We start from the raw sequence: 10,000 nt of genomic DNA, 5'->3' as shown, positions 1-10,000 counted from the left end.
CCACCGTGGATGGATGGCGCGCCTCGACCGGCCAGAGGCCGTGGAACCCGCCCGCCCGAAAGTCCCAAGTTGTGACTCGAGACATCGGGTAGGCGCGGGGAGCTCCGGTGGTCCGGCCGAAAATGCCGCCGCCCGGCCGGCACAGCCCTCCGAATCGGTCCCCAGGCGGACTTCCGCCAGTGGGAATTGGTCCGAAAATTCGTACGGGCAAAGTTGAGATTCGGCCGTAAATGCCGCCACGCGGCCCGGGTTAACGATGTGGGGAGGCCCGTGCCGCCTGTCGACCACTCCTCGGTGATCGTGAAAACCGCCTCCCCATATATCTGCAGGAACCCCGCCAATGCCCCCGTACAGAAATCGCATGTGTCAAAGGGGCGGCCGAACTTGACCCCGGCGGCCGGGGCTCTGGAACTCCCGGCCGGCAGTGGCCGGCAAATCCGACCCGCATCCGGACTTCCGAGCCAGACTTGGTTAACGAATTGCACCTGGGTAACCAAAACTCCCTGGACCACCCGATCTCCGGACACATGGTTCAAGCTCACACACCCACACACCCACCCACCCACCCACCCACCGCGCGGGCCCCGTGCGCCGTAGTATTGGAAGAGGTGGGCTGCGCCAGCTGGTTTTTTTTATCGAATTGTCAGGGTCCGGTCGGGTTAAGGATTTGACAGGGCCAGCTTGACGAAATTCAGTGAAGCGCGGGTATTCGGCGGGAGTAACTATGACTTAAGGCGGGGGGCCCATGGGCCAGCAAGGAGTTTCTGGTGAACATCGGCCGGGACATTTTGACGGCGTGGCAAGAACTAGTTGTTATTGAGGGCGAAGGGTTTGTCCTCAGCGGGTTGATTGTCGAATTGTCGGGACTGCCGGGCCGGTTAGCGATTTGCCCGGCCGGCTTGGTTAACCATTTGCCCGAGCCGGGTTGGTTACCGAATTGTCAGGGTTGGGCTTGGTTAACCATTTGCCCGAGCCGGGTTGGTTAATGAATTGCCATGGCCGGGTTGATTAACGCATTGTCAGGGTTGGGCTTGGTTAACGATTTGCCCGAGCAGGGTGGGTGAACGCATTGTCAGGAGCGTGCGCGGTTGGTTCACGAAACTGCCTGTTCCGGGTTTCTAGAGCGTTGTCAGGCCCGGCCGGCCGGGTTAGCAGGTTGCCAGACCCAACTTGACGAAATTCAGTGCGGCGCGGGTAAACGGCGGGAGTAACTATGACTCTCTTAAGGTAAGGAGGGGGGCCCATGGGCCAGCAAGGAGTTTCTGATGAACATCGGCCGGGACATTTTGACGGCGGGGCAAGAACTAGTTGTTATTGAGGGCGAAGGGTTTGTCCTCAGCTGGTTGATTGTCGAATAGTCGGGGCTGCCGGGCCGGTTACCGATTTGCCCGGCCGGCTTGGTTAACCATTTGCCCGGGCCGGGTTGGTTGGCGAATTGTCAGGTTTGGGCTTGGTTAACCATTTGCCCGGGCCGGGTTGGTTAGCGAATTGTCATGGTTGGGTTGGTTACCGAATTGTCGGGTTTGGGCTTGGTTAACGATTTGCCCGAGCAGGGTGGGTGAACACATTGTCAGGAGCGTGCGCAGTTGGTTCACGAAACTGCCTGTTCCGGGTTTCTAGAGCATTGTCAGGCCCGGCCGGCCGGGTTAGCGCCTTGCCAGACCCAACTTGACGAAATTCAGTGCAGCGCGGGTAATCGGCGGGAGTAACTATGACTCTCTTAAGGTAAGGAGGGGGGGCCCATGGGCCAGCAAGGAGTTTCTGATGAACATCGGCCGGGACATTTTGACGGCGGGGCAAGACGTAGTTGTTATTGAGGGTGAAGGGTTTGTCCTCAGCTGGTTGATTGTCGAATGGTCGGGGCTGCCGGGCCGGTTACCGATTTGCCCGGCCGGCTTGATCAACCATTTGCCCGAGCCGGGTTGGTTACCGAATTGTCAGGGTTGGGCTTGGTTAACCATTTGTCCGAGCCGGGTTGGTTAATGAATTGCCATGCCCGGGTTGGTTAACGCAGTTTCAGGGTTGGGCTTGATTAACGATTTGCCCGAGCAGGGTTGGCTAACGCATTGTCAGGAGCGTGCGCGGTTGGTTCACGAAACTGCCTGTTCCGGGTTTCTAGAGCGTTGTCAGGCCCGGCCGGCCGGGTTAGCGGGTTGCCAGACCCAACTTGACGAAATTCAGTGCGGCGCGGGTAAACGGCGGGAGTAACTATGACTCTCTTAAGGTAAGGAGGGGGGCCCATGGGCCAGCAAGGAGTTTCTGATGAACATCGGCCGGGACATTTTGACGGCGGGGCAAGAACTAGTTGTTATTGAGGGCGAAGGGTTTGTCCTCAGCTGGTTGATTGTCGAATAGTCGGGGCTGCCGGGCCGGTTACCGATTTGCCCGGCCGGCTTGGTTAACCATTTGCCCGGGCCGGGTTGGTTGGCGAATTGTCAGGTTTGGGCTTGGTTAACCATTTGCCCGGGCCGGGTTGGTTAGCGAATTGTCATGGTTGGGTTGGTTACCGAATTGTCGGGTTTGGGCTTGGTTAACGATTTGCCCGAGCAGGGTGGGTGAACACATTGTCAGGAGCGTGCGCAGTTGGTTCACGAAACTGCCTGTTCCGGGTTTCTAGAGCATTGTCAGGCCCGGCCGGCCGGGTTAGCGCCTTGCCAGACCCAACTTGACGAAATTCAGTGCAGCGCGGGTAATCGGCGGGAGTAACTATGACTCTCTTAAGGTAAGGAGGGGGGGCCCATGGGCCAGCAAGGAGTTTCTGATGAACATCGGCCGGGACATTTTGACGGCGGGGCAAGACGTAGTTGTTATTGAGGGTGAAGGGTTTGTCCTCAGCTGGTTGATTGTCGAATAGTCGGGGCTGCCGGGCCGGTTACCGATTTGCCCGGCCGGCTTGGTTAACCATTTGCCCGGGCCGGGTTGGTTAACGAATTGTCAGGTTTGGGCTTGGTTAACCATTTGCCCGGGCCGGGTTGGTTAGCGAATTGTCATGGTTGGGTTGGTTACCGAATTGTCGGGTTTGGGCTTGGTTAACGATTTGCCCGAGCAGGGTGGGTGAACACATTGTCAGGAGCGTGCGCGGTTGGTTCACGAAACTGCCTGTTCCGGGTTTCTAGAGCATTGTCAGGCCCGGCCGGCCGGGTTAGCGGCTTGCCAGACCCAACTTGACGAAATTCAGTGCAGCGCGGGTAATCGGCGGGAGTAACTATGACCCATGGGCCAGCAAGGAGTTTCTGATGAACATCGGCCGGGACATTTTGACGGCGGGGCAAGACGTAGTTGTTATTGAGGGTGAAGGGTTTGTCCTCAGCTGGTTGATTGTCGAATAGTCGGGGCTGCCGGGCCGGTTACCGATTTGCCCGGCCGGCTTGGTTAACCATTTGCCCGGGCCGGGTTGGTTAACGAATTGTCAGGGTTGTGCTTGGTTAACCATTTGCCCGAGCAGGGTGGGTGAACGCATTGTCAGGAGCGTGCGCGGTTGGTTCACGAAACTGCCTGTTCCGGGTTTCTAGAGCGTTGTCAGGCCCGGCCGGCCGGGTTAGCGGGTTGCCAGACCCAACTTGACGAAATTCAGTGCGGCGCGGGTAAACGGCGGGAGTAACTATGACTCTCTTAAGGTAAGGAGGGGGGCCCATGGGCCAGCAAGGAGTTTCTGATGAACATCGGCCGGGACATTTTGACGGCGGGGCAAGAACTAGTTGTTATTGAGGGCGAAGGGTTTGTCCTCAGCTGGTTGATTGTCGAATTGTCGGGACTGCCGGGCCGGTCAACGATTTGCCCGGCCGGCTTGGTTAACCATTTGCCCGAGCCGGGTTGGTTAATGAATTGCCATGGCCGGGTTGGTTAACGCAGTTTCAGGGTTGGGCTTGGTTAACGACTTGACCGTGCAGGGTTGGTTAACGCCTTGTCAGGAGCGTGCGCGGTTGGTTCACGAAACTGCCTGTTCCGGGTTTCTAGAGCATTGTCAGGCCCGGCCGGCCGGGTTAGCGGCTTGCCAGACCCAACTTGACGAAATTCAGTGCAGCGCGGGTAATCGGCGGGAGTAACTATGACTCTCTTAAGGTTAAGGAGGAGGGCCCATGGGCCAGCAAGGAGTTTCTGATGAACATCGGCCGGGACATTTTGACGGCGGGGCAAGAACTAGTTGTTATTGAGGGCGAAGGGTTTGTCCTCAGCTGGTTGATTGTCGAATCGTCGGGACTGCCGGGCCGGTCAACGATTTGCCCGGCCGGCTTGGTTAACCATTTGCCCGAGCCGGGTTGGTTAATGAATTGCCATGGCCGGGTTGATTAACGCATTGTCAGGGTTGGGCTTGGTTAACGATTTGCCCGAGCAGGGTGGGTGAACGCATTGTCAGGAGCGTGCGCGGTTGGTTCACGAAACTGCCTGTTCCGGGTTTCTAGAGCGTTGTCAGGCCCGGCCGGCCGGGTTAGCGGCTTGCCAGACCCAACTTGACGAAATTCAGTGCGGCGCGGGTAAACGGCGGGAGTAACTATGACTCTCTTAAGGTGTAAGGAGGGGGGCCCATGGGCCAGCAAGGAGTTTCTGATGAACATCGGCCGGGACATTTTGACGGCGGGGCAAGAACTAGTTGTTATTGAGGGCGAAGGGTTTGTCCTCAGCGGGTTGATTGTCGAATTGTCGGGACTGCCGGGCCGGTTAGCGATTTGCCCGGCCGGCTTGGTTAACCATTTGCCCGAGCCGGGTTGGTTACCGAATTGTCTGGGTTGGGCTTGGTTAACCATTTGTCCGAGCCGGGTTGGTTAATGAATTGCCATGGCCGGGTTGGTTAACGCAGTTTCAGGGTTGGGCTTGATTAACGATTTGCCCGAGCAGGGTTGGCTAACGCATTGTCAGGAGCGTGCGCGGTTGGTTCACGAAACTGCCTGTTCCGGGTTTCTAGAGCGTTGTCAGGCCCGGCCGGCCGGGTTAGCGGCTTGCCAGACCCAACTTGACGAAATTCAGTGCGGCGCGGGTAAACAGCGGGAGTAACTATGACTCTCTTAAGGTAAGGAGGGGGGCCCATGGGCCAGCAAGGAGTTTCTGATGAACATCGGCCGGGACATTTTGACGGCGGGGCAAGAACTAGTTGTTATTGAGGGCGAAGGGTTTGTCCTCAGCTGGTTGATTGTCGAATCGTCGGGACTGCCGGGCCGGTCAACGATTTGCCCGGCCGGCTTGGTTAACCATTTGCCCGAGCCGGGTTGGTTACCGAATTGTCTGGGTTGGGCTTGGTTAACCATTTGTCCGAGCCGGGTTGGTTAATGAATTGCCATGGCCGGGTTGGTTAACGCAGTTTCAGGGTTGGGCTTGATTAACGATTTGCCCGAGCAGGGTTGGCTAACGCATTGTCAGGAGCGTGCGCGGTTGGTTCACGAAACTGCCTGTTCCGGGTTTCTAGAGCGTTGTCAGGCCCGGCCGGCCGGGTTAGCGGCTTGCCAGACCCAACTTGACGAAATTCAGTGCAGCGCGGGTAATCGGCGGGAGTAACTATGACTCTCTTAAGGTTAAGGAGGGGGGCCCATGGGCCAGCAAGGAGTTTCTGATGAACATCGGCCGTGACTTTTTGACGGCGGGGCAAGGACTAGTTGTTATTGAGGGCGAAGGGTTTGTCCTCAGCTGGTTGATTGTCGAATCGTCGGGACTGCCGGGCCGGTCAACGATTTGCCCGGCCGGCTTGGTTAACCATTTGCCCGAGCCGGGTTGGTTAATGAATTGCCATGGCCGGGTTGATTAACGCATTGTCAGGGTTGGGCTTGGTTAACGATTTGCCCGAGCAGGGTGGGTGAACGCATTGTCAGGAGCGTGCGCGGTTGGTTCACGAAACTGCCTGTTCCGGGTTTCTAGAGCGTTGTCAGGCCCGGCCGGCCGGGTTAGCGGCTTGCCAGACCCAACTTGACGAAATTCAGTGCGGCGCGGGTAAACGGCGGGAGTAACTATGACTCTCTTAAGGTAAGGAGGGGGGGCCCATGGGCCAGCAAGGAGTTTCTGATGAACATCGGCCGGGACATTTTGACGGCGGGGCAAGAACTAGTTGTTATTGAGGGCGAAGGGTTTGTCCTCAGCTGGTTGATTGTCGAATTGTCGGGACTGCCGGGCCGGTTAACGATTTGCCCGGCCGGCTTGGTTAACCATTTGCCCGAGCCGGGTTGTTTAGCGAATTGCCATGTATGGGTTGGTTAACGAATTGTCGGGTTTGGGCTTGGTTAACGACTTGACCGTGCAGGGTTGGTTAACGAATTGTCGGGGTTGGGCTTGGTTAACGATTTGCCCGAGTAGGGTTGGTTAGCGAATTGTCCGGGTCAGACTGGTTAACGAATTGGCATGTCCGAGTAGGTTAACGAATTGCCAGAGCCAGCTTGGTTAACGAATTGTCCGGCTGGGTTGGTGCACTCATTGCCAGGACAGGGTTGTTTAATGAATTGTCCGTTCCCAGTTGGTTCACGAATTGGCAAGGCCAGGGTGGTTAAGGAATTGTCCGGGCCAGGTTGGTTAACGAATTGCCCGTCCTGGCTGGTTAACGAATTGTCAGGGTCAGGTTGGTTAACGAATTGCCATGGCCGGGTAGGTTAACGAATTGCCAGAGCCAGCTTGGTTAACGAATTGTCCGGCCGGGTTGGTTAACGAATTGTCCGTTCCCAGTTGGTTCACGAATTGGCAAGGACAGGGTGGTTAACGAATTGTCCGGCCGGGTTGGTGCACTCATTGCCAGGACAGGGTTGGTTACCGAATTGTCCGTTCCCAGTTGGTTCACGAATTGGAAAACCAGGGTGGTTAAAGTATTGTCCGGGCCTGGTTGGTTAACGAATTGCCCGTCCTGGTTGGTTAACGAATTGTCCGGGTCAGGTTGGTTAACGAATTGCCAGGGTCTGGTTGGTTACCGAATTGTCCGGCCGGGTTGGTGCACTCATTGCCAGGACAGGGTTGGTTGACGAATTGCCCGTCCTGGTTGGTTAACGAATTGCCAGGGTCTGGTTGGTTACCGAATTGTCCGGCCGGGTTGGTGCACTCATTGCCAGGACAGGGTTGGTTAACGAATTGTCAGGGTCAGGTTGGTTAACGAATTGCCAGAGCCAGCTTGGTTAACGAATTGTCCGGCCGGGTTGGTTAACGAATTGTCCCGGCCAGGTTGGTTAACGAATTGCCAGAGCCAGCTTGGTTAACGAATTGTCCGGCCGGGTTGGTGCACTCCTTGCCAGGACAAGGTTGGTTAACGAATTGCCCGGTTCCGAATGGTTAACGAATTGCCCGGTCCCGGTCGGTTCACGAATTGCCCGCCCGCTGATTGTTAACTTTTCGCACCGGCGGGGGATGGCTTGGGTAACGAGCCTCCAAGATCTGTCGGTTAACCATTTGCCCGGTGGCAATTCGTTAACCAAGTCCGCTCCGGAAGTCTGGATGGGGGTCGGATTTGCCGGCCGAGGCCGACCCGGAGTTCCAGAGGCTCGGCCGCCGGGGTCAGATTCGGCCGCCCCTTTGACACATGCAATTTCTGTACGGGGGCATTGGCGGGGTTCCTGCAGATATATAGGGAGGCCGTTTTCACGAGTTGTTGAAGTATTCGGTAGATGGCACCGGCCTCCCCAATTGGTTAACCCGGGCCACGCGGCAGCTTTTCCGCACGATTCCGAAGATTGCCGGTATGGATTTTCGGACAAATACCCAATCGCGGAAGTCTGTCAGCGGGACCTATTCGCAGGCCCATGCCGGCCGAGGGGCGGCATTTTCCGTATGACTACCGGTGCTCCGGCCGCCGAATGGAAACCTTGCCCGAATGAATTTCTGACAAAGTCCCGAGGCGGGAGCCAGTAAGGGGACGTATTCGGCGGGCCGTGCCGGCCGAGCGGCGGCATTTTCGGAGGGACAACCGCAGGTCCCGCCGTCGATCCGAGACCTTGGCTGAAGAGTCGAAAGTAATCTAAGTCCCGACTCGGAAGTCAGAATGAAGGCGACTTCGGGGCCCTCCTGCCGACCGAGGCGGCCGATCGACGGCGGCACTACCGGAGGGCCGCCCGCCGAGCCAGCCGCGTGCCCTCGGCGCCACGCCGGTTAACCAATTGCCGTCGGAAGCCTGTGAAGGTCGGATCTGCCCCGTCGGGCGGGCCCGAGGTGCCCCGCGACCGGCATGAGCTCCGGGCGTCGTGCCGCCGGTTTGACACATGTCATTGTTGCACGGTCTGTCGCGGCTCTGGTTAACGAGTTAGGCCCGGAAGTCACTATGGGGGTCGGATTTGCCCCGCCTGGCGGGGCCAGAGTGCGACCTTCCCGGTAGGACTTCCGGGAGGCATCCCGCCGACTTGACACATGCAATTTCTGTACGGGGGGATTGGCGGGGTTCCCGGAGATTTACGGGAACACGTTTTCCAGACACACTTAGCAGGGTGACTAGTGGTACGGTTGACACAGTGCAGAGTTCTAAGTGAGCCTTACTCAATTGTGACTCAGTAAGCGGGAGGCCGGGCGAGCTCCGACTTACAATGATAAAAGCTTTTTTTCGCTGTTTCCGAAAAAAATGACAAAGTCCAAGAACGCAGCGGGGGCTGCGGACAGACAGAGTCTGAGCGCGGACCGCGGGCGGCGGCCGGCAGACCGACGGTGGCAAAAGCTTTATATCGATCCGAAAAGCAAAGAGGCATTGTGTGTACCAAGACGGAGAAGGGACAAGCCTGCCGCTGGTGCCCTCGCGAGTGTCGTCTGCGTTAGACCTCTGTTCCCCGATCGATCCGGCTTGGTCGGTCCTACCTTTGGGAGAGGCCGAGTGGAAGCGACGGTCTCGACACGTGCGCCGAACTTCCGTGCTCGGCTCGTTACCATCTCCGGAGGTGGGCAGGTGGGTCTGCCGCGGGGCGGCCCGATTGCCGACCGAGGGCTTCATGCTTTGGGCGGAATTGACGTTGGGCATTCGCACGTTTGCACCACGATCGATTGACGGAGTCTCCCGCCGGCGGACGGGACTGCTGTGCGCATAGATGACGGGGGCCGGTCGAACGACCGTCGACCATCCCGAGAAGGCAGCTACACCCACGCGCATATACCTAGGCGGTGAAGGTGCGGACCTCACCGGCGCGATCGACGGGGTGGGATGGCGAGGCGTTCACCGGCGCGGCGTTAGGCCCTGGGCCGACGGAGGCGAGCGGCGACCGTCGACCGTCCTGAGAGCCAGCTCGGCGGAAGGGTGCGGGTGCGGACCTCACCCAGCGACGCGGCTCGATAGGGGATGGCGCGGCACTGCGACGACAGACATGGCCCGAGAGAGCAAGGGACGGGCGCGCCGGCCGCAGCAGCACTCTTTCGCGCCGTAGGGGCAAGGCGAAAGAGTCGGGAGAGTTCCATAGGCCAGAGTGGCAGGGAGATGCCCGGTTCAGCCTGACTCAACCGAAGCGTTGATCCTCGGTCACCAACGAGAGGAAGGAGAGGCTCTGCGCGCGCGGTGCTACCGACTGACGGCCGGCCGATGTGCGATTTCCAGAAGGTCGGGCGGCACCCGCGCGTTCCCTCCCCGCTCCAGCAGAGGCCGGAGACGTCCGGTCGCCAGAGCGGTCCGCGTGCAGCCTCCGGTTCCGCGAGAAGGCTAGTGTCCTCGGGACGAGGAGAGCCTTGTGAGCGGTCCGGCGGGCGGTGCAGCAAATTGTCGGTACGTTTCTCGGCATTGTCATATACGAATCCTGAGAGAGAAAGAGAAAAGGGGTGTCCGCGACGCGTACGTGGGCCAAGGGCGCGTGCGGCGCCGCGACACCCAGCGGATCCCTGCAATGGAGGGGACCGCCGATGGCTGAACCGAGCACCAACCTACCCCGGCGGCGGGGAGGCCACGTGCACGAGCGCGGCAGCTTACCTGGCGCACGACCCCCCCCCCCCCACCCCCTCGCGCATCTGGCGGCGGGCGGACGGGCGGGGCGCAGGCCAGCCGGGCGCAGCGGTCGGACAGATGAGAAAGTAGGCGGTGAAGGTAGAAAAAGCGCAGGCAGGCGCTGGTGGCGTTGGTCGGCGGCGGCCACGT

This window comes from Mobula birostris, unplaced genomic scaffold, assembly GCF_030028105.1.
Source record: "Mobula birostris isolate sMobBir1 unplaced genomic scaffold, sMobBir1.hap1 scaffold_3203, whole genome shotgun sequence".
NCBI classification, from domain to species: Eukaryota; Metazoa; Chordata; class Chondrichthyes; order Myliobatiformes; family Myliobatidae; genus Mobula; species Mobula birostris.
Note: the sequence above shows the minus strand (reverse complement) of the source record.